Raw genomic sequence first — 20,671 nt, forward strand, 5'->3', positions numbered from 1 at the left:
TAATATTGAAAATATTGTCAAAACTAATTTAAATAAAACCAAAACCAACTTTCAAATTTCCAACAATATATCCAAGACTATATACGAGTACTGGATTGTTGCACTTAAAAAAAGTACTTAAAGATTTGTGAAGGCTCGATATATCAGTGACATATTCATTAATAGATTTGATCTCCACGCCAGTTATATTGATTGATTTATCGTTTGATCGGCAAGCATAACAATTGAATTCTCGTTTATTTGTCTATTTATCTATTAGCGTTAAAGTGATGCCTCACCACTGGCTGTTGGATTGTAATGCAGTGTTGAGTTTATGAATGAGATCACTGCAATAGAAATATTGTAAGTAGTTGTAAGCGGTACACAAAATCTATCTGTCCCAAAGATCAAAAGTCTGACAAGACTAAGCAACAGTAATTGATTGAATGCAGTCCAAACGCAACCCCTTTTTCGAAAACGAAATAAATAAACTTTATTTGCTGATTGATAAGAATCATTGTGGCCTTTACAGTCGTTAGTTGTTCGTAGTATAAATACAGAGCAGACACAGTCGATCTGATTTTGAAGAAATGCACAAAAGTACACATTTGTAGTATTATTTTTTGTTGCACCAAAAGAATTTTGTTTAGTTATCGATAAGTTTATCGGAAACGTGGACCCACCTAGTATTTCTACCTTGTTTGACAGACACACATTATTTGTTTTATATGGGTAGCTCAATTTAAAAGCAGATATGGAGTGAAGGTACTTAGGAAAGTCTAGTTTTAGTTTGTTTGTTAAATTTTACAGCCATAAATATGAAATTGATTGTAAAAGGAAAGGTGAGAAAGGTGAGTAACTCGTTCGTCAAATGAGTAAATATTATTTTATGATTATAGATTTATTACGTACGCATATAAATGTACATATAGAGACTTCGGTTCAGTCATAATTATGATAAGTAATTATGATTTCTTGATTCGGTGTCCATCTGCGACTTTAAATAAAAAAGAACATTAATCTCAAGCCATACAAAGATACAGAATAGTTTTTGTAAGTGGAATTATCATTTAGAGAACTTTAAATAAGTTATGCAGGTCTTTTCACCAAAGAATATATCGCCCAAATTAAAAATATCATAGCTCCCAAAAAACTGTATTAACATTTTGTTGTTGAACGATTTTTGGCTTCATGACTTTCCAAAAAAATAAGTGTTCGGTATTGTTCCCCAGTAAAATAAGCTTAAAAAATTAAAAATTTTACATCGCCCATATATGGGTCTAGCGCCAAAAAACTTTGTCAGAAGCAAATGTAAATGATATAATTATATTACCGAACTCTTTGACTCAACTTACCAAGTTTTTAGACGAGATAGGCACCAATCGAGCTACTCGGAGACAGTTGGTGGTGGAATACTATTCGCGGTAAAAACTACCTTATATGGACTTTGGTTGATACTTTTGATCTTTATGACGTCGAAATGCTATGTATTAAAATCAAATTGGAAACACGTTATCTCTTTATCATCTCAGTATACATACCTCCAAGATCTACCAGTTTTGTCTATGAAAATTGCATGCATTTAACTGAGAAGATCCACGACCAAATGAAACCTAATGATGAATTGCTGATCGTAGGTGATTTCAATCTTCCGAACCTCAACTGGACAAAATCATCAGGTTTCAACTTATTTACACCTATCAGTCCAACGAGCACCAATAAATTCACCATTATTGCTGGTTTAGCTTCTTGTAGACTTGTTCAATTTAATGGGGTTGCCAATCAATACAACAAATATTTGGACCTAATATTTTTCTCCGACACGATAAATACTGACGTAGCTGTATCTCCAGCCGATGTTAAACTAGTAGAAGAAGACCGTCACCATCCAGCTTTAAATATATCACTGAATATAAATGTGTGCAATATCCCTAACAAATGAAAAACTTGAATTCAATTTTTAAAAAATGTAACTTTAATGAACTAACTAACTTATTGTGTAACGTTGACTGGAATCAACTGCTCCTAAATCGTGATATTAATGACATGTGTCTAAATTTGTATAGTATTATTTTTAACTGTTTTTATGAAACTACACCATTACGGAAATCTCGCTATAAATCTAAAACTCCACCATGAATTGACACTCAATTAGAAAACTTAAAAAATAAAAGAAATAAGGCATGGCTAAAATTTAGTAAAACTAGAGCAGAAGAAGACTTTAGGATTTACTCCGAACTTAAAAATATTTTCATTGAATACTCCAATATTCTATATTCTGACTATATTATAAAAAAATGAAAATGAATTGAAACAGACCCCAAAAAACTTCTGGGATTTTGTGAAAAGTAAAATAAAAACTGACGGTTACCCAAACTCTATGTCTTTTAATAACACAACAAGTCATGACTCCCAAAGAATTTCGAATATGTTTGCTAATTTCTTCAAAGATGCTTTCGACGTGCCTCCTTCTTTTCAAATTCCCGATTCGTTCTTTCCAGCCTAAAATTATCCACACCTTAACTCACTTGATTTGACAATATGTGAGGATTCAATTGTTGTGTCTCTGAGCTTGATGATTGTTTTCACCCTGGCCCTGATGGAGTATTATCATGTGTTTAAAAAAAATGTGTGTCTCATTTATTGTACCCTCTGTTTGTTTTGTTCAATGAATCTCTTAGAAGCTCAGTTTTCCCACTATTATGGAAAAGTGCATTTATAACTCCGATTCATAAAAAAGGGTCTAAGAATGAAATAACGAATTACCGGCCGACTGCCAACCTTTCCGTTATTCCCAAACTATTTGAGTCCATTATCTGTAAGATGTTATCCTTTAATTGTAATTCAATTGTATGTGAAAATCAACATGGTTTCGTCCAGAATAAATCAACAATTACAAACCTACTTCACTTTTTTCTCCCTTGACTCCTTCGAAGATCGTAAGCAAGTAGATTGCGTATTCCCAGATTTCAGTAAAGCCTTTGACAAATTGTGTCACAAGACTTTAGTAAATAAACTTAAGGCCTTAGGGTTTAACGACAAATTCTTGACGTGGATATCGTCTTATCTTAAGAACAGAAGTTATAGCGATATATTTAGAAATGAATTCTCCGACCAATTTTACGTCAACTCTGGTGTTCCACAGGGTAGCCATTTAGGTCCTTTATTATTTATCTAATATATAAATGACATAACATTCGGTAAAAAAAACTCCTCCGTTTTAATATACGATGATGACATTAAAATTTTCAAATCTATTAGTTCAATTAATAATTGCTCACAGCTTCAAGAAGATCTTCATAGTTTTAGGGAATGGTGCAATACAAACCGACTTTTATTGAATATTGACAAATGTAAAACTATGTGTTTTACACGCAAAAAAACAATTATAGATTATAACTATTTATTAGATTCTTCCTCCCTTTGTAAGCTTTCCGTTTTCTCTGATTTAGGTCTTATTCTTGACAGTAAGTTATAATTTTATAGTTAAAAAAGCTTACAAGATTCTAGGTTTTATTAAACGATTTTCTCGTGACTTTCGTGACCCCTACGTCTTAAAACTTCTTTATGTATCATTTGTCAGGCCAATACTTGAATACGGCTGTGTTATATCGGCACCATACTATTCAATCCATATTGACAGACTTGAAAGTAGATATCCAAAAAAGATTTATGCGTTTTTGTCTTCGTTTTCTTCCGTTTTCCCAAATATTCACACCACCTCCTTATTCTCAGAGACTTTTGCTAATAAACCTCCCTACACTTTCACAACATAGACAATATCTCCAATTTTGTTTTATTTTAAAATTTATTAATGTTTCTATTATATCTGCAACAGCTCTGAATCGTCTAAATTTTAGCTATAGTCAAACTAGCATAAGAAGACAGATTCGTTTATGTCCTATCTTTAGCAGAACTATGTATGGTATGAATAGCCCTATAAATCAATTGATTTCAGTCTTCAATAAATTTTATAATTTAATTTCATCTGTTTATGACAATGTTAAAAGTAAACAATTTAAAGAAAGTTTTTTTTAATATGTTATAGTATTTATTTATTTCTATGTTAATTAAAACTTTAAATTAAAAATTATGTAAATAGCTAGAAGTTTATATTAACGTTAGATAATTAACGGATTAAATAAATGTCCTCAAAGCCCAAAATCAATGTCATATCTGTTTTAAAATATCATAACGTCCAAACAAATTTTGTGTTAATTTTAAGCTCAATTTTATAGCTCAAACTCAAACATTAAACGAAAAAAATGTCAGATCGCTCAAAAACTCGGAACGTCAAGAAAACGAATCAAATATGTTGGGCTTTATTTCTGACAGAAAACGAAAAAGGCCAATTTTGAAAGTGAAATAAAACGAAACGGTTTGTTTGATTACAGTACATTATGGAGAACAAACAGTGAAATATTTATAGGGGCCACTCAGCCGCCCTGGATTTGGGATAGGTGCGAAGTTATATGTACGCAAAGTTTTCCTAAATCCATTTATTTCCATGGAAAGAAATTTTGCTTCGTACCTAAATACCTCAAATCATATACCTGAAGCAGAGGGCCGATTATTTTTAAGTGTTTGGGCTTTTTGACCAATTTTGGACTTTGTGACATTGTAGGATTTGGTCTTTATGGTTTTGGGCGAAAATTTATGTTTGAGTTATTTTCTGTGAAAACATTCGAAACTCTAAATCAATTTTAGCAGGATTTTAATTTATGTAGAAAACAATGAAATTCTGCCTTTGGTTTCTAGAAGGAGCAAGTGTACCAGAAATAAAAGATGTATTTCTAATTTGCTATGTGGATTTTGTTCAAAATTTACTTGATTTAATGCTATTAAATAATTCTTTTTTCAGTCCATTAACGTTGGTATGTTACTTTTTCTCATTACTAAAAATATATAGTTTTTTTGCATCAATTGAATAGACGCATATTATAATTGGGTATACAATCAAATGAAATGCAATAGTTTTGAAATCATATAGCCTCTCCCAATTCAAATTCAAGATGGCAAGACCATCTCCATACATTTTACGGGTATTGGAGCAATTGCAAGTTTTCTTTTCATATCGGTTAGCGGAAAATTTATAAAAAAAATCCTTAAAAGATTTATCTCCATTCTATATTACCTTACTCTCGACAATGTTGCAGCTCTTATTGTTTATCTGCACCATTCAATGATCTTAGGACAGTTTATACTATTGCACGTTTTGTTTTTTATTTTGGCAGCAGATTAACTAATCGGAAGCAAATCTTAAAACAGGTCTTCATTTAACTGCATTTGTCTGCTTTTCCATTTATATATTTTCTAGCTGAACTTTTATTCATAGATAGAAACAGGCCACACTTAAACATCGTTCAATTTTATAAGCAATTATATGACGTGTTAGTCTGAAAAAATAGTTTTTGATCTTTTCACAACATTTAATGATTTTTATCAACTTTCAAGTAGTACCACTAAATTATACTTAAAAGACTTTAAACGTACTCGTATGTACTGTTTTGATTTTAATCTTGATTTTACTAAGCATATTAATTTGATAATCAGAAAACACAGTTGAACAATGATGGTAAGATCTTTTAATTCACTCTTGCATTTTACTAGCATATCCAAGCTTTTGAATATGAACTTAAAATATATAATATATTAGGTGGCGCAACAGTGACCTAGTGACTTACAACTCTCAACCATTCCTGTGTGCGAGTTCTGTTTTCAGGGATGGAAGAGTCCTACAGAGTTAAGCCGAATCCGAACGATTAATTTGAAAAAGCACTTTTCATGACAAGAATTACTCTTGGAGAATTTATCAATTTCTCACAAGAAGCAGTATCCGTAAAAATATCTTTAGATGGCATAGACAGGGATTGAACCCAAGACCTCTGGCATGACAGTCCAACGCACTAACAATCATGCCGCGGGTACTACTATGAAGTTAGACCTGTTTGAATTATCGTAAGAACTTATATTTTGTAATGGACGTTCTTTCGCCACGAGATATAGATTATAATAAGCTTTCTTAGGTCTAATATAGGTTTAATTTAAAAAAAATTCAAGTCGGCGCTTTATACTACTTCCATGTAGGTACTGCTATAAAAACCAGGGTATGAATTATTGTTTATTATTATGTTTAGTAACTAACTTAGTTAATACCTAGCCTTGTGAAAGTGTAAATTTAAATAATAAGTATGATAACCATAATTTAATTTTCATAATATAATGAAGTATTGAAAAAAAAAATAAAAATGCGTTTCATAAAATATTTTTTAATACGACCAACTTGAACATTTTATAATAGATTAAATTCATACCAAAAACAACGATTTAAACCATAAACAAAAATCATTAGTTCCCGACATTGAGTTAAAACATTATGAAAGTATTTACATGTACATATTTAACCATTAAGTTCTTTGTTTTGCAATGCCATGGAGCTCTGATTTCAATTTAAACTGTCAACATAGGTAGGTAAATAGATATCTATCGATATCGCTAAACCAGAGCCAGACTCTTAAATTGACCATTTTTTCATCATCATGGTCCACAAAAATAATTTATGAGACAAACTCTATGGCAGGCATATACTAAAATATATTTTTTCCCCCAACTCCAAGTGTTTCAATTTTTTTTGAAATTTTCATTACAAGTTTATAGTTTCATGTATTCATAAATATGCAAATCACTATTTACTATCATGAATTTTAATTTTTTAGCATCTGCAACTTTTTCCGAACATTAGTTAGTGTTCTGTCACGAAAATTCCCATGAATTTCATCACTCACCAATCACCACATAGGAGACTATTCAATTTATCTTCCTATGTATTTTAAATCTCTACAAAACGGTTCTGAAAAAATATTCCTATACACTGTGACTATAATTGTATTGCATGTGGAAGGGCACGATACCCTCACCATACATTTGCGTGTAGGTTTAAAAAAAATGGACACATTTAAAATAAGTTTTAAACCAAATTGATTCCGTGGCTCGGAAGTTAAAACGACCACTCAGTCAGAGCTGCCTGGTTTTACGATAGAATAATAGCAAATAATCGATTTGGAAAGTTAAAAATAAAAGTTAAAAAACAAAGAATACAATAATCCCCCGAACCCGTGTTGTAAAAGCTAGCCTGTGTATACTGTAAGAGTTTTATGCAAATGGTTTTTGGTCAGTTCTTTTGATTTTTTTTGGCCCAAACTAATTTGTTTGAACTTTTTTTATTTTAAAAAGTTTCTTTAACAGTAAACATAATTGAAAGTTAAAAAACATTAATTACTTTTAGAGTCAAAAAATAAACATTCTACGTAAACGGATAAGCTTAAGCAAATTAATAACAGTTTAAACTTTTAACAAATTCAATAATGTTTTGGTACTAAGAAAATAGAAGGCCATTATGAGCCTATGAATAGCGGGAATATTTTGTTCACTATGGCCGATTGCAAGAATTGTTTATGAATTTTTGGTACAAAAATATTGTTGCTATGTGGTTTTGTAACTAGTATTACCTTTTTTCATCAAGTGATTGAAATTATTTTCGACTTCCCTTAGGAAGTTATGGTAATGGGTCCGATTCGACGAATTGAAAATGTTGACATTTTTCGCCGTTTCAAGGTGCGCGTTTTTTCGTTGTCCATAGCTCAAGAATCAGAAGAGATATCGACGTCAAATAAATTTTGTTATATAGATTATAATGCAGAAAGATGCAGAAAGGGCTCTCAAAAAATTGCGTGGGTGGTTTTTTTTACCATAACAGTTTGAAAAAAGGTGCACATTTTGGTTAACCCTAAATATCTTACAAACCAAAAACGCTAGGGACTTGAATTAAATTTTATAAAATATATTGTAACGTGATACAAAACAGGTATATTTTTTGACAAAAATCAATATAACGGTTTTTTTATAAATCAATAAAACTGAAAAAAAAAATTGTCACCTCTAAAATTTTACGACTGAAATATGATTTCATCTCTAAAACAATTTTGTGCAACGAAGAATAATGTTTTTGACATCTGATAAAATTTTAAGACAAATCTAATTGACAGTTTTTTTTTATAAAAAATAAAAATCTAAAAAAAACATTACTCAAAGTTCGTAAAAATTGAAAATCGATTCCAATTCCTTTTTAAAAACTGGAAATTTGGGCTTCAATCTTATTTTATCTTATAAGGAATATTGTTTTCAACATTAGGACAAATTTTTAGAAAAATCGAATTGACAGTTTTTTTACTAAAAATAAAAACCTAAAAAAAAATGTATAAATTGGTAAAAATTGATTTTCGAAAAATTGATTCTCTTCAAAAATTTTAAATATAGGCTTCAAACTAATTTTATCTAATAAGAAATATTGTTTTCAACATTTGGTAAAATTTAAAAAAAATCGAATTGACAGTTTTTTTACAAAATGTAAAACTCTAAAAAAAACAATACTAAAACTTGGTAAAAATTTACTTACGACTCAAATAGCTTTTCAAAAATTAAAAATATTGTCTTCAAACTTTTCTTATTGCACAGAAAATATTGTTTCCGATATTCAGTAATTTTTATATAAAAATCCAACAGTCTGTTTTTTCATAAAAAATAAAATCTACAAAAAATAGTACTCAAATTTTGTAAAATTTATACGAGTACATATAGACAAACTTTTAAGGAAGACAAATCGACAGACGGGATGGGAAGTTATCAGTGTGGGTCGCATCCCAGCCCATCCCATCAAACGACTAAGGAAGGTAAGGAGACTCAAACTAATTTTAAGAATTAGTTTAATATATTATATATATTATATTTTATATGTATACGTACTATATATACCTACATTAAAAGTTTTTACTTTTTCCATTAAGCATTGCTTATGTCAAAACAGAGCCAATGACTTGAAAAATTTGAATGTTGGATACTCAATTTAAAGATTTTCCTGTTTACAAATACAAATCTGCCCTTAGTTTTCGAAAAATAAAAGTGAACGTTCCAATAATTCAATCAATTAGGAAAAACATTCTTTAGGAAACCATACTATACATATAGGGAGGGGATGTTGGGTAAATTCCAAACCATCGTCGAAATATTGAAATATTCTTATGATCGTTCTAATTTTTCGCAGCCATTTAACAAATATCGGGGGCGACTTTCCATTACCGCAGCACAAATTTCCTTCTGATTTTTTTACAGTTAGGTAGGGCTCACAATAGAACATGTTTTAAATATTAAGGCGAGGAAACAACCTTCCGTCATAGAAAAAAATATTTTCTTTTTCGGACTAAACTCTAGTTTTTTTGTATTGCTTTTTTCGATCCTAAAACAAGTGTTTTTTAATTGATAGCAGCGTACTAATCGCTAGATACGTAAGGGGCATGATGCCCCCTGAAACCTCCCTACGTGGGCTCACTATAGGATTTGGGGTGGGTGCGAGTTTGGGTATATGCAAAGTACTTTTTGCTTTTGAGCACTAAAATCAAAGAAATCCAAAAGAAAAAAACAAAGATGGCAATACTGAACAAAAAACAGGGAAGAAATGTCAAAATCAACCATTTTTGTGTGTTTTGTATGTAAAAAAGTGAACTTTGAAATTAATTAAAAATAGAAATAAATGTTTCCTCGCTCTAAAATTGCTATAGTTATTATTTATTTGCACATATCTATCAAATAAAAAAAACCGCGAGTCCAAATTCGTGCTGCGGTAATGGAAAGTTGAGCCAAGATCGGTAAAATTAATAAATATTGATTTTGGTTATAGAAAATAGAAAATTAATTTAATTAATTAAAGATATCAGCTCTCAAAAGCTGATAAACCACATACATACATCAGATGACCGAATTGAAAACAGTATCCAAATGTACTTTAAATACCGTACTTAATACGTTCTGCAAACTAAAAGAGACAAATGTATTTCCTAAGAGAGTTACAATTTGTCTGCAATTTGCAGGAATACCGCAAATGAATACAAATCAGCTCTTCGTTAAAATTCATTTTGAATAAACAAAAGCACCAATTATGAAGGAATTTCTAACATTCGCGTTCATTCTACGGCTCTTTTAAGCGCATGGAAAGTAGAAATCCCAGTACCATTTTCTCTCTTTCCCTCTCTTAGGTTGTAACTTGTTGTAACAAAATCTGTAAGAAAAACCATTCACAACATGTCTGCCACTGCAGTCGCAGTGTTGTCTGTCGTTGTTTGCGCGGTCGGGTTCGGTAACTTCATCTTTACAATTATTTTATTACAACAAAAGTGTTGTCTTCTTTTTGTTGTTTGTGTTGCAAACACACATGTGCAGTGGGAATCCCATAAACATATACGGCAACGGCAACAGCAGCAAAAGCAAAGAACAAAAACAAAATTCATCCCCGGCCTGTCCTACGACCTACTCCTACCCAGCAGCATTCACACCGACACAGTGACAGCAGAACCCCGGATGGTTTGGAAAATACCAAAATCCAATCAAACAGTTATACGGAGACTTTCGTCGGAATAACGTTAGAGTATTTTGTGGTGCTGTTGTTGTTTTGTCTTTGTGTCGTGTTGTTGTTCATGTTGATTACCGTTGGAAAATCTTTATTTTGGCAAAAAAGGATACTAATATTCTTGTTTTTTTGTTTGTAATATTACCCAGAAGACAGGATTTGTTTGCGACGCGGGCGGATTTGATTTTCAAATTGTCCGTTGATTGACGGTAAATGTTTGATTGTATTTTTTTTTTACATAAAATACAACTTGTATTGTGAATTGGTGTTTTGTGCAATGGATAAATAGCGCTAAAATAAAAAAGAATAATTATTGTTTGGTTTGTAAACATAAACAAAGAATTCAAAACAGTTTTAATTAAGGTTAGGGATTTAATTTGTTCAATTAATTATTGCAATCAATATTTGTGCCAACACATTTGTTGCGAGTTTTCCGAAAATTATTTCGTGTTTTAATATTTTGCGAAAAAAGTGTATTGTTTCCCATTGTTTAAAAAGAAAACAACAAATTGTTCTTTTTACAATAAAAAAAAAACTTTTCCTTAAAAAATACCAGTGTTATATTGTTCTTTAAACTCACACTTATTTGGATAACGAAAAGAGCATAATCTGGTGAGTTCTTTATTCTTTAGCATTTATCATTTCACATCATTATTTAAAATGTATTTGAGTTCTAATATCTAGTTCCAGTTATCTTAAGAATTCCAAAAGCTCCCCCTGCACAAATCTTTCAGTTGCATCTATGAAACTCTAATTTGCATTTGAAATAAGAAGATTTGCCACCTCATCTTGGATGTCGTTTAGAGATATAGTTTAAGGGGATGTTTTTATATCCACCCTCATCGGCATTGTGGGGATGGTTCACATTTTTTCCACATGTTGAACTTTTCTTTGCTTTTATTTATTTATTCATTTTTTTTTCGTAGGTACGAACCTACATACATGGGTATTTGGGATTTGAAGAAGAAAATGCAAGAAAAATAAATCTTTTTCTATGTGATGAATGTTTTTCCTCCTGTTTTTGTGTCTTTTTTTGTATTTTTATTTTATTATTTTACGACAAAGACGCCATCACCGAGATAAACCCAACAACTACTCCTTGAGTGAATATACTTGGCGTAGTATCAGCCACTTGTTACGTTTTATTTTATTTGCGAGGCACAATGTTAGATTTTGGTGGCACGTAGGTAATGTGTCGTCTTCTATTTCTATTTGGTTTTTTTGGTGTTGTTTCTACATATGTGTCAGGATCAGAAATCCTTAATATAAAGAAAACTACGGAAGATTACCATTTTAAATGGATGTTTTGGGTTGTGTTATCGTTTCTTGAATAGTTTGTTGTATAGTGGGAGGAGAGGAGGATTGCGTCTTCTTCAATTCCTATTTCTGTTTGCGGGTTGTAGAGAATTTACTCTGTTGCTTCTCTATGCAGTACTGTTTTTGTGAAAGATTGATTAGAGTTTTGCTTGGGCATTATTGAGTTGGGGTTTCATGGTAATGGAAGTTAAGTTTGAAGGGGGCGGAAGGATAACATTTGGGTGTGTTTCTTGTGTCAGCATAATATTAAATGCGAAACTAAGTTGGATTTTATTGTTTTGAGTTCATTTGATCAAACGAGTTTTTTTTATAAGATAAGATGTTTGGTTGCGGGAATGTACATTACATAGGTACCTATGTGGAATTGAAGAAGACCTACATAATACATATACATACATATGTGTGTTGAAATTAACGTTTAAAGATTTATACAATTTATCTTGGATAAAAGAGTTAATCGAATTAATTACCTTTGTATGTATGTACATACATTCATACATACCTACATGAAATGATTCCTATTTGTGCCTTAAGAGGCTTTTTGTATACTTAACTCTGCCGTCATAAAATATGGAACAAATGGGTAAAGGTACTAAGATACAGACTTATAAACGTAAATGCCAAAGCATTCTAATTTTTATGAGTTTTTTTTATGAACTTGCGTTTTAAACGATCGAATATAATATTAATAGTTTTGACTTATAGGTTCCTATCAATATTTTCATCAAAATACGATTTAAAAGCAAAAATATATAGTAAATAGGATAGCTATGCACTTTGGTTTCATTGAAATGAAGCAAAACCATATTTTTGTATGTAGGTACTTATGTATCATTGTATATACTTTATATAAAATTGCAAAACGTAGACACCTAGTTCAGAATTTGTACATGTGTTTAGATCAACTAAATGTTGATTAAATGCTTGTTTAAATCTTTCAAAAACCTTTCCCATACCTTTAAGTTACATTTCATACCTACATTTTTGTAATTTCGTAACTTAAAAACGATTTATCAGGCATAAAAACTGTTGTTTAGTTCAATGCCTACTTACAAATCGTAAAATTAGTACGAAATGTATGTATGATTAACTAAATCATGGTGGGGTTTTATTAAAAATGAATAAACATTGACTGTTTTCAACCGCAGATAAAAAAATTCTAAATTTTATTTTAAAAAACTAGCGTTTTCCTTGATGAAAAAGCTCAACATTTTTGTTGTAAAAGTTTTCATTGATTGATTCTTTGGAAATTCAACTCTCAACTCAAAATAAAATGAACATTTTGGTTATGTACATAAATATTTTAATTTAATTTTCAGTTCTCATTTAACAAAAAACGCTTACAATATTATGTCCTTATTTTCAAGAAGAATGAAAGAAAAGCATTGAATTTCCACACTTTCTAATTTTGTATTCGAATTCAATTTCATTTACGAATCGAAATGTTCCTTCATATTTCAAAATATTTTACTTAAAATATCTTTTTCAAATAACATGCGTTGGTAAAAAAATCATTGCCCTAAAAATCAAATTATCGTAGATTATACCTATCTAATCGTCGGTTTTTCCAATAATCGACTAAATCTTCATTTAAATATTTAATTGCTAATCAATGTGAAAGTTAAATCTGAAATTTATATAACATTTAACCGATTTTGCTATCGTCAAAACAGCTCAAAATTAATAATAATTAAAAAATCAAAGATAGATTTTGACTAAAACCGGCACCCATCAATTTTAATTCATATTTGTTTGTTTAGCGTAATAGGTAAAACTTATTTTCGTATCACATAATACCAATAAGATACGTCTCATTTTCCTTATAGGTTTGTCAAGTTGTATACTCTATACAAACCGATTTACATGTAAATAAATTGTGATTATGTTAAATAATTTTAATTAAAAAATCAATTCAAATTCTCTCATTCTAAATTAACCATTTAATCAATAAACAAAATAAATATAAATTATATTTTATAATTTTATAAAGGATTTGTTATCTATACAGAGATTAGATGGATGTTTATTAATATATTTTATGAAGAAAATCTTTAATTGGTGTAAATTTAAAACGTTTTATCATTGCAAATATGCAACAGTCCTTATTTTACAAAAAATACACACATACCTACTCCCTTCAATTGTAAATCTTGCGCAAAATCATTTGCATAACATATGAAAACGTTCATTGATTTTTGTTCTGGTTTTCATAAATAACTTAATGGAGGAAAAAAAGTTGAAATTATCCATTTTGATAATTACCTGAATGAAATTAAATTTTCATGCTTGGAGTGAATGAAGGGAGTGCATATTATTAAATAATTTCATGTTTGTTTGTTTTTTTTTTATATTATTTTTGTATTTGTTAAAAGGGATATTTATGTGTTCATATGCATTTATTAACATTGTATTGTGCATATTTAACTATTAAATGTTCCTATGTGTGCTTGAGTATATAGTAAATACTTTGAGGAAAGTGTAAAGGCATTTAATTTTTTAATCAAGTATTTTGTGTTAAAAAATATTCAACGGTGTTTATTTACAATAAATAAATAGAGTATGAATAATATATTCTTTTTTTCTTTTAATTAAATTATCTCTGACTTGTTTTTAAAGATAAATACTGAACTGAACAGAACACAATACGGATTTGTTTTTCTTTAAATTAATAGCTATGAATGCTTTATAATTGGAATTTATTTCAATTATATTTAACAAGCTTTTAAGTATATTTACCACATACAAAACATTGTATGTGGAAGTCCTCCAAAGAGAAGAATGAAGTACTGTTGTCTGAAATTGAATTGGTTTTGATATATTCTTTGTTGCCCATTTGGCTGAAACAAAAATATCAACTATTTATCCTTAAAATAAATAAAAAGCATCTAAGTGGTTAATCTATATGTATATATATTGTATATGTATAGACAAATTAATTGCTGTGCTTTACTCCCGCCCAAACTCAGTAACGGCTCCACTGGTTTCAATAATTATTATTTTGTTCGTTTTAGTTAAAGGATGGTTTAGAAAAAAAATTTAAAAATGAAAAAATAAAAAAAAATACATTCAAATAACGAAGAATATTATTACCTTTGGTTGATTTTAGTAAGTGTTTGAGGATATTTTGCATCGTATGTGTTATATTACTGCAAATAATACTAAAAAGAAGACATTCACAATGAGACATTAATCTTAATAATTTAAAAAAAAGTGCTATTGTGTGCTTAAACATGACATAGCCCAATCCTCCCATGCATATTCACCAGCTGTAAAGAGATAGAATTCTCAGAACATTCTTCACAACTGTTTGACGAAACTTTTTTGATATCACTGCTTATGGCGAAGATTCGATGGCAGAATGCCCTATCATTGACTTCTTCTATAATATCAGGAACTTTGTCGGAAGTGGTAAGAACCGCACATCCTGCGTTGAAATTACCGTTAAACATGCAAATCAAAAAGACACGAACTTTTACCATCGCTAAAAATAGCGCAATGGTAAAGTTTTTACAGATGTGCAGGCTGATTGTTTGGAGCAATGTACGATGGCGCACAAGAAATCACTAGAACCGCTATGTAAAATTTGTAGAACTAAAACATTTTGGTCGAGTTATGATTTTGTTGTCCGGTGATTTTCGTCAGAATATTGCGGCTGTTCCACGATCAACTGCAGCCGATGCACTAAACGCGTGTTTGATTTCATCTAATTTGTGACGATGTGTAGAGACTAGGGATGTTGCGAATATTCGCATCCGCATCCGCAATTGCGGATTATTCGCATTAATTCCAACATTAGCATCCGCATCCGCATAAACTGATGCAGAGTTTGTTGCGGATGCGGATGTTTTTTAACGCTTTTTTCAAATTTGAAAAATAGCAACAGCATGGCATACTTTACCATGATCAATAAAAACAACACTTTCACCCTCAGTAAAAATTTTAAATTAAAAAATCTCGGTCCCAAGTAAGCGACGAGAAAAGCAACAACAAGTCATATGCAATGGTCACAGATTTGAGGATATAAAAGCTCTTGCTAAGTGGCCAAACGACACAGTTTATTTTTATATATTAAATGAAAAAGTGATACAAATACAGAACATAAATGCCGCCACCAACAAAAAGCAGAATCTGGATCTATTTTAATTTAAATAAAAATGATCCTGACAAGTCCGAATCCAAAATATGTCGTAAAACATACTCACGAAAAAGACGCACGACTTTTTCGTTAAAAAACCACTTGAAATCAAAGCTCCCAGAAGAGTTTGTTTTATTTGAGAGCGCCAACAATGAAAATCTTAAAAAAAAGAAGAAGAACTGCATCCGCCTCCACGGATGACAAAATTTGTACATCCGCAACAACCCTGGTAGAGACTCTTAGATAAACCATTAATATGCTTATATTTTTACATAATCAAAATGCAGATGTGTTTTCAAAACAGCTATTAGATATTTGTGACGAGAAAGTGGTAGCTGACATCTTAAGTGGATTTAGTACTCACCTTAACGCTTTTTGTCAGCTTATGGGATCAAAGGAGCTTATTTAAAGTGTTTTTTAACAACCATAATTGGTTAAGCGAACGCTTAATATTGGCATCAAAAAATATTTATTTATTTATTTATTATAGGTACATCCATGACCTCAGCACTTCAATTTAAAATAAATTGTATTCCTTGGTTTTTTTTTCTTTATTGTTTCTTAATTCGCTCGAATCACCTGGAATACGCCCCTATAATTTATATCTAAAAATGTGTTCCGTTATCATCATGTTGCATAAAATTAATCAAACTCAATTATCCAATGAAACTAGATCGACTGTAAAATTCAAAAGGATGATTCCAAAGGACTTGCCAACTGATTTTATACGGCTACAGCTCCCGATGCGCTGTGCTTTCAGAATGACCATAAACAAGTCCCTAGGCCAACCGTTGGGAAATTGCCCATAATTTAAAATATCCGTGGTTTTCGTATTATGAGCTTAATGTAACGTCTCTATATATTTATGCTCTAAATAACGAAACTAAAAATAAAGTTTACGAACAAGCTTCAAATTAAATTGCATTTTTTGTATCAGTACAAAATACCATTTTTTTTAAATGAATGAGTTTTCTTTTATTAATAAAATGCTGGATTTTTCGAATTTTTGTAATCACGATTTAGTAATATTTAGTATAAACAGAATAACTAAATAATTCAAACATACATTCATAACAGTCATCAAAGGTAGTTAGAAAATGATACGAATGAGTTTACCGATTCAGCTGAGTTCGATACAACATTTACTTGTATTTCATACATCCGTCTTAAATTTTGTTAACTAACTCTGACAAATAAGGGTTACTTTATGGAAAAAAGAACCCATTGGGAGACCTAGATACTAGGACAAAAAAGCTAAATCTAAGAATGACAAATTAATCCCGAGAGAATATTGCCTTGTGATGTTTTAGTTTAGTTTTGTTTTTTTTTTATCACTCAACTTTATCAATACCTAAATCCAAAAAACAAATGAAAACAGACATTCGATGTCTTTTTAAAAGTAATTTTTTTTTGTGAACATAGCACAAAACAAAAACTGTCAAATGATTAAACATGGAATACAAATCACGGTCAATGCCAAAGCCAAAATATTCAAATCCTCCAGAGAGGAGCCCAGCTTTATTTTAATCCCATCGAAGAGAATTCAGAAAGTTTGCGATAGCACCATCTCAAACTCAAAGTCATGTTATAGGAAGGATCCCTCCCGTAATTGGCGAAAGTGAAATCGGGTAGTTTAACTATACACAAAGTTTCCAGTTTTGAAGAATTTTTTTCTTATATTTCTCGTCCACCCTTTTGGAGTGAAGGGGGAGGGGGAGAGCATAATATTTTTGTATAACTTTTTATCTAAACTTTTTAAGTACTTGAATCACTTTGAAAAAGGATCTAGAGAAAGTCACTAAAGGATTATTGATGTAAAGCATTATAGATCGACGATAAGATAATTTTATGCCAGTGACACATTGAATTTTTGAAATGGATAACAATTATGAGGTACGCTTGAATTTAGAGGCAAGTTTAAGTTTAGGTTCCTATAAAACTCTGTTGTGGGTTTCTTTATAAAGATTTAAAGTCACAGGAAATACAGGAGTTCAATTTTTACTCAACTCATTTCCATTAGAGTGTATGACGAAACTTAAATAATAGCCACACATTTAAATACTAACCATACACATTTCTGAAAATTATAACAAAGTAAAAAAAGAATTATGAATTATTTTTAATACAAACAAATTTTCTTAACTTAAGTAATTTTACATTGTCATTGTTGGAATTTAATATAGACTGTTAGCACCGTAGTTTAATCTGCTGATTAAATGTTATATCACATAATTATAGACAATCACATTTTTCGTGGTATAAAATACACTGTTTTACACTTGTCAATATTTAAAACTAGCCCATCACCATACCATCAATTAGTCTATTACCAACAAAATAACAAAAATGGTGAAAATTTATAAACTACTCGTAATTCGTAGGACTGTCACGAAAATGCTTTATTTTGTAGGGAAAACATTAAAATTGTGCATGTGTACCTAACTTTTGTCATGGAGATGTGCTTCTCTGAATGACGGTTCGGACATTTATCGGGTGTTTTTGAATTATTCTCACCTAAAACAGGATGAAATATGTGAAACTACTTCAACAAGAGTGGTTAGGGTTACCCTATCGCAACTGTAGCTAAAGCTTCCTTTAAAAACATTTGTAAAAAATCAATGCCTGATATTAATAATTTCTGAATATTTTTTTGGTTCGATGATGAGCCCGCGATAGTGGTAGTGGTTCCTTTTACCAAAAGCAAACAAAATTAGGAACATATTAATATTCTTTCTTAAACAAGTTTGTTTGGTGATGATGTAGAAAAAAAATATATTTTTGGAGGAAATCTTCTATTATGTAGAACAACAACTACGTGTGTATCCTGTTAATAAATGTCAAAACCTTTGTTCTTTTGAAAATGAAAACAATCTATAAGTCCTTAGTACCTTTTATAGTCCTGCTTTCATACCAACCTATCCATCTGTCTGTCTATAATCGTATAGATTATATCTTGGCGTGTGCCTGCGACAATAACAACAAGAATATCTCTTTTCGCTTCCAAAAACCTACATCCAATCAAACTGTTTTTCTTTCTTCCAAAAACTCCTTCCACTTCTTGGTACAGCTTTCCGACACTATGCTATGGTAGGTGCCATCATCATTATCAGAAGCAATCCCAAAAATTGATTTCAAGTCACGTAGAGAAGAGCCTGGCCAACGTGATTACAAACTACATGCTACATGCACCCACAAAGGCGCACAGAAGATAATAAAATAACAAGGAGTAAAAAATATGAAAAAATAACTTTTTATTCGTGGGAATAATGAAACTTAATCGCATGACACCGGCACACACCACACGCGCAACATAAAGGCTATAAACGATGACATTCCTTGATGGGATATATGCTACGATGATGTGGCCCTCGGTTTTGTTGTTCATTATCGTCATCGCACCGTTTACATTATGCCACTTACCTACCTACCCTTGCCGAAGGCTCTTATCCTACACGGACACATCAGATGGTAAAAGAGAAGCAGCAACTAAAAAGCCCCGATTCTGAGTCTGACGACAAATATGTTGCTGGATTTTCGGTTTTTTACTTGATTTTTATGTTAAACGGCAGAATGGCTAGATCACCTGTATTGGGAGTTCTGTAGGTGTTCTGAGGAGTAATATGCCAGTGTTCCGGTCCTCGGGCCAAACACGAAAGGATGCCGTGCATACTGACAAATCGAGCGGAGACAGTATGACACATAAATCAAGTTACCCTACTGCAGCTGAGTGTGCCTATCATCGTCCAGAGTTTTCGTTTTTCTTTTGAGCTCCCCGAGCAGGCATAGCTATCACATGCAACTGGCTATCGCATGTACGTCTTCTGAGCATGCCTTTCACATTGTGATGCCTAAAAAGGGACAACGGTCAGTCTCTGCGATCCTTTGTAATTGTAATCACCCACTGTGTTATGGGCATTTGTCACTGGAAACCATAATGATAATAATAAATTGATTTGATACATTACCTACCCTACGAAGCGGATCCTTTCATTTACTTCTTGACGCGGAAAACTGTTTGTGCTACCCAACTATGTACATACTCCCGACAAGAAGGGAAAGTGAACAATTCTGATATCTTGAATGAAGATCAAAAAAACTTTGCTGGAATTATCATAAGTAGGGTGTCACGTTATTGTCATTAGTACATGTGGATAAAGAGCGTCAGAACGTGTTAAGATTGATCATGGGGGCAAGATAATGCGATTATCATAGCTGGTGTTATTATTGTTGAGTTTCAGTGCACTCATAAGCAGATTTTTTAATTAGGGCTAGCTCAGGATGGAAGATGTGTGCTACGTATTGATTTTTAACAAGTTTGAATTGTTAGTTTTTCATATAATTATAATGATACCGATAAATGACGACAGCTGTCACAGTCTGGTTAGATACTTTACTAAAGTCTTTGAAAGTACATCCTATTGACCTTAAAACACACAAAAACTTAAAATTTACTATAGTAACACATAAAGGGCTTTCCAATAGCGACTTGACTTTTTTTTTTAATAAAACACAAAGCATTGAGATATATTAAATTCAAATCAAATTGCATTGTTGACAAAAAACTAAAGCAGAAAATACAGTCTCTGGCAATATTATCAGACGCACTGCAGAATTTTTATAATTATTAGATTATATGCAATATTTTTAACGTTCAAGAATGGATGTATGGTTACATTTTTATGCAAGATGGAGCTCCATATCACAATGTCCGGTCCATTAAAACTTATTTGAGGGAAGAAAACATCCCTCTGTTGGACTGGTTCACTCAGTACATTTCTAAG

General features: G+C 31.1%; 1 protein-coding gene across 1 annotated transcript in view; it reads left to right on the forward strand.

The window, feature by feature from the left end:
• Positions 1-10,145: 10,145 nt before the first annotated feature.
• LOC129939589 (discoidin domain-containing receptor 2-like) overlaps positions 10,146-20,671 on the forward strand; it is a 100,937-nt gene continuing 90,411 nt past the window's right edge. The window contains exon 1 of the mRNA XM_056047657.1: positions 10,146-11,050. The gene's annotated coding sequence lies outside the window, so the exon portion shown is untranslated. The remainder of the gene's footprint in view (positions 11,051-20,671) is intronic.

The sequence above is a fragment of the Eupeodes corollae genome, chromosome 1 (assembly GCF_945859685.1).
Source record: "Eupeodes corollae chromosome 1, idEupCoro1.1, whole genome shotgun sequence".
NCBI lineage: Eukaryota > Metazoa > Arthropoda > Insecta > Diptera > Syrphidae > Eupeodes > Eupeodes corollae.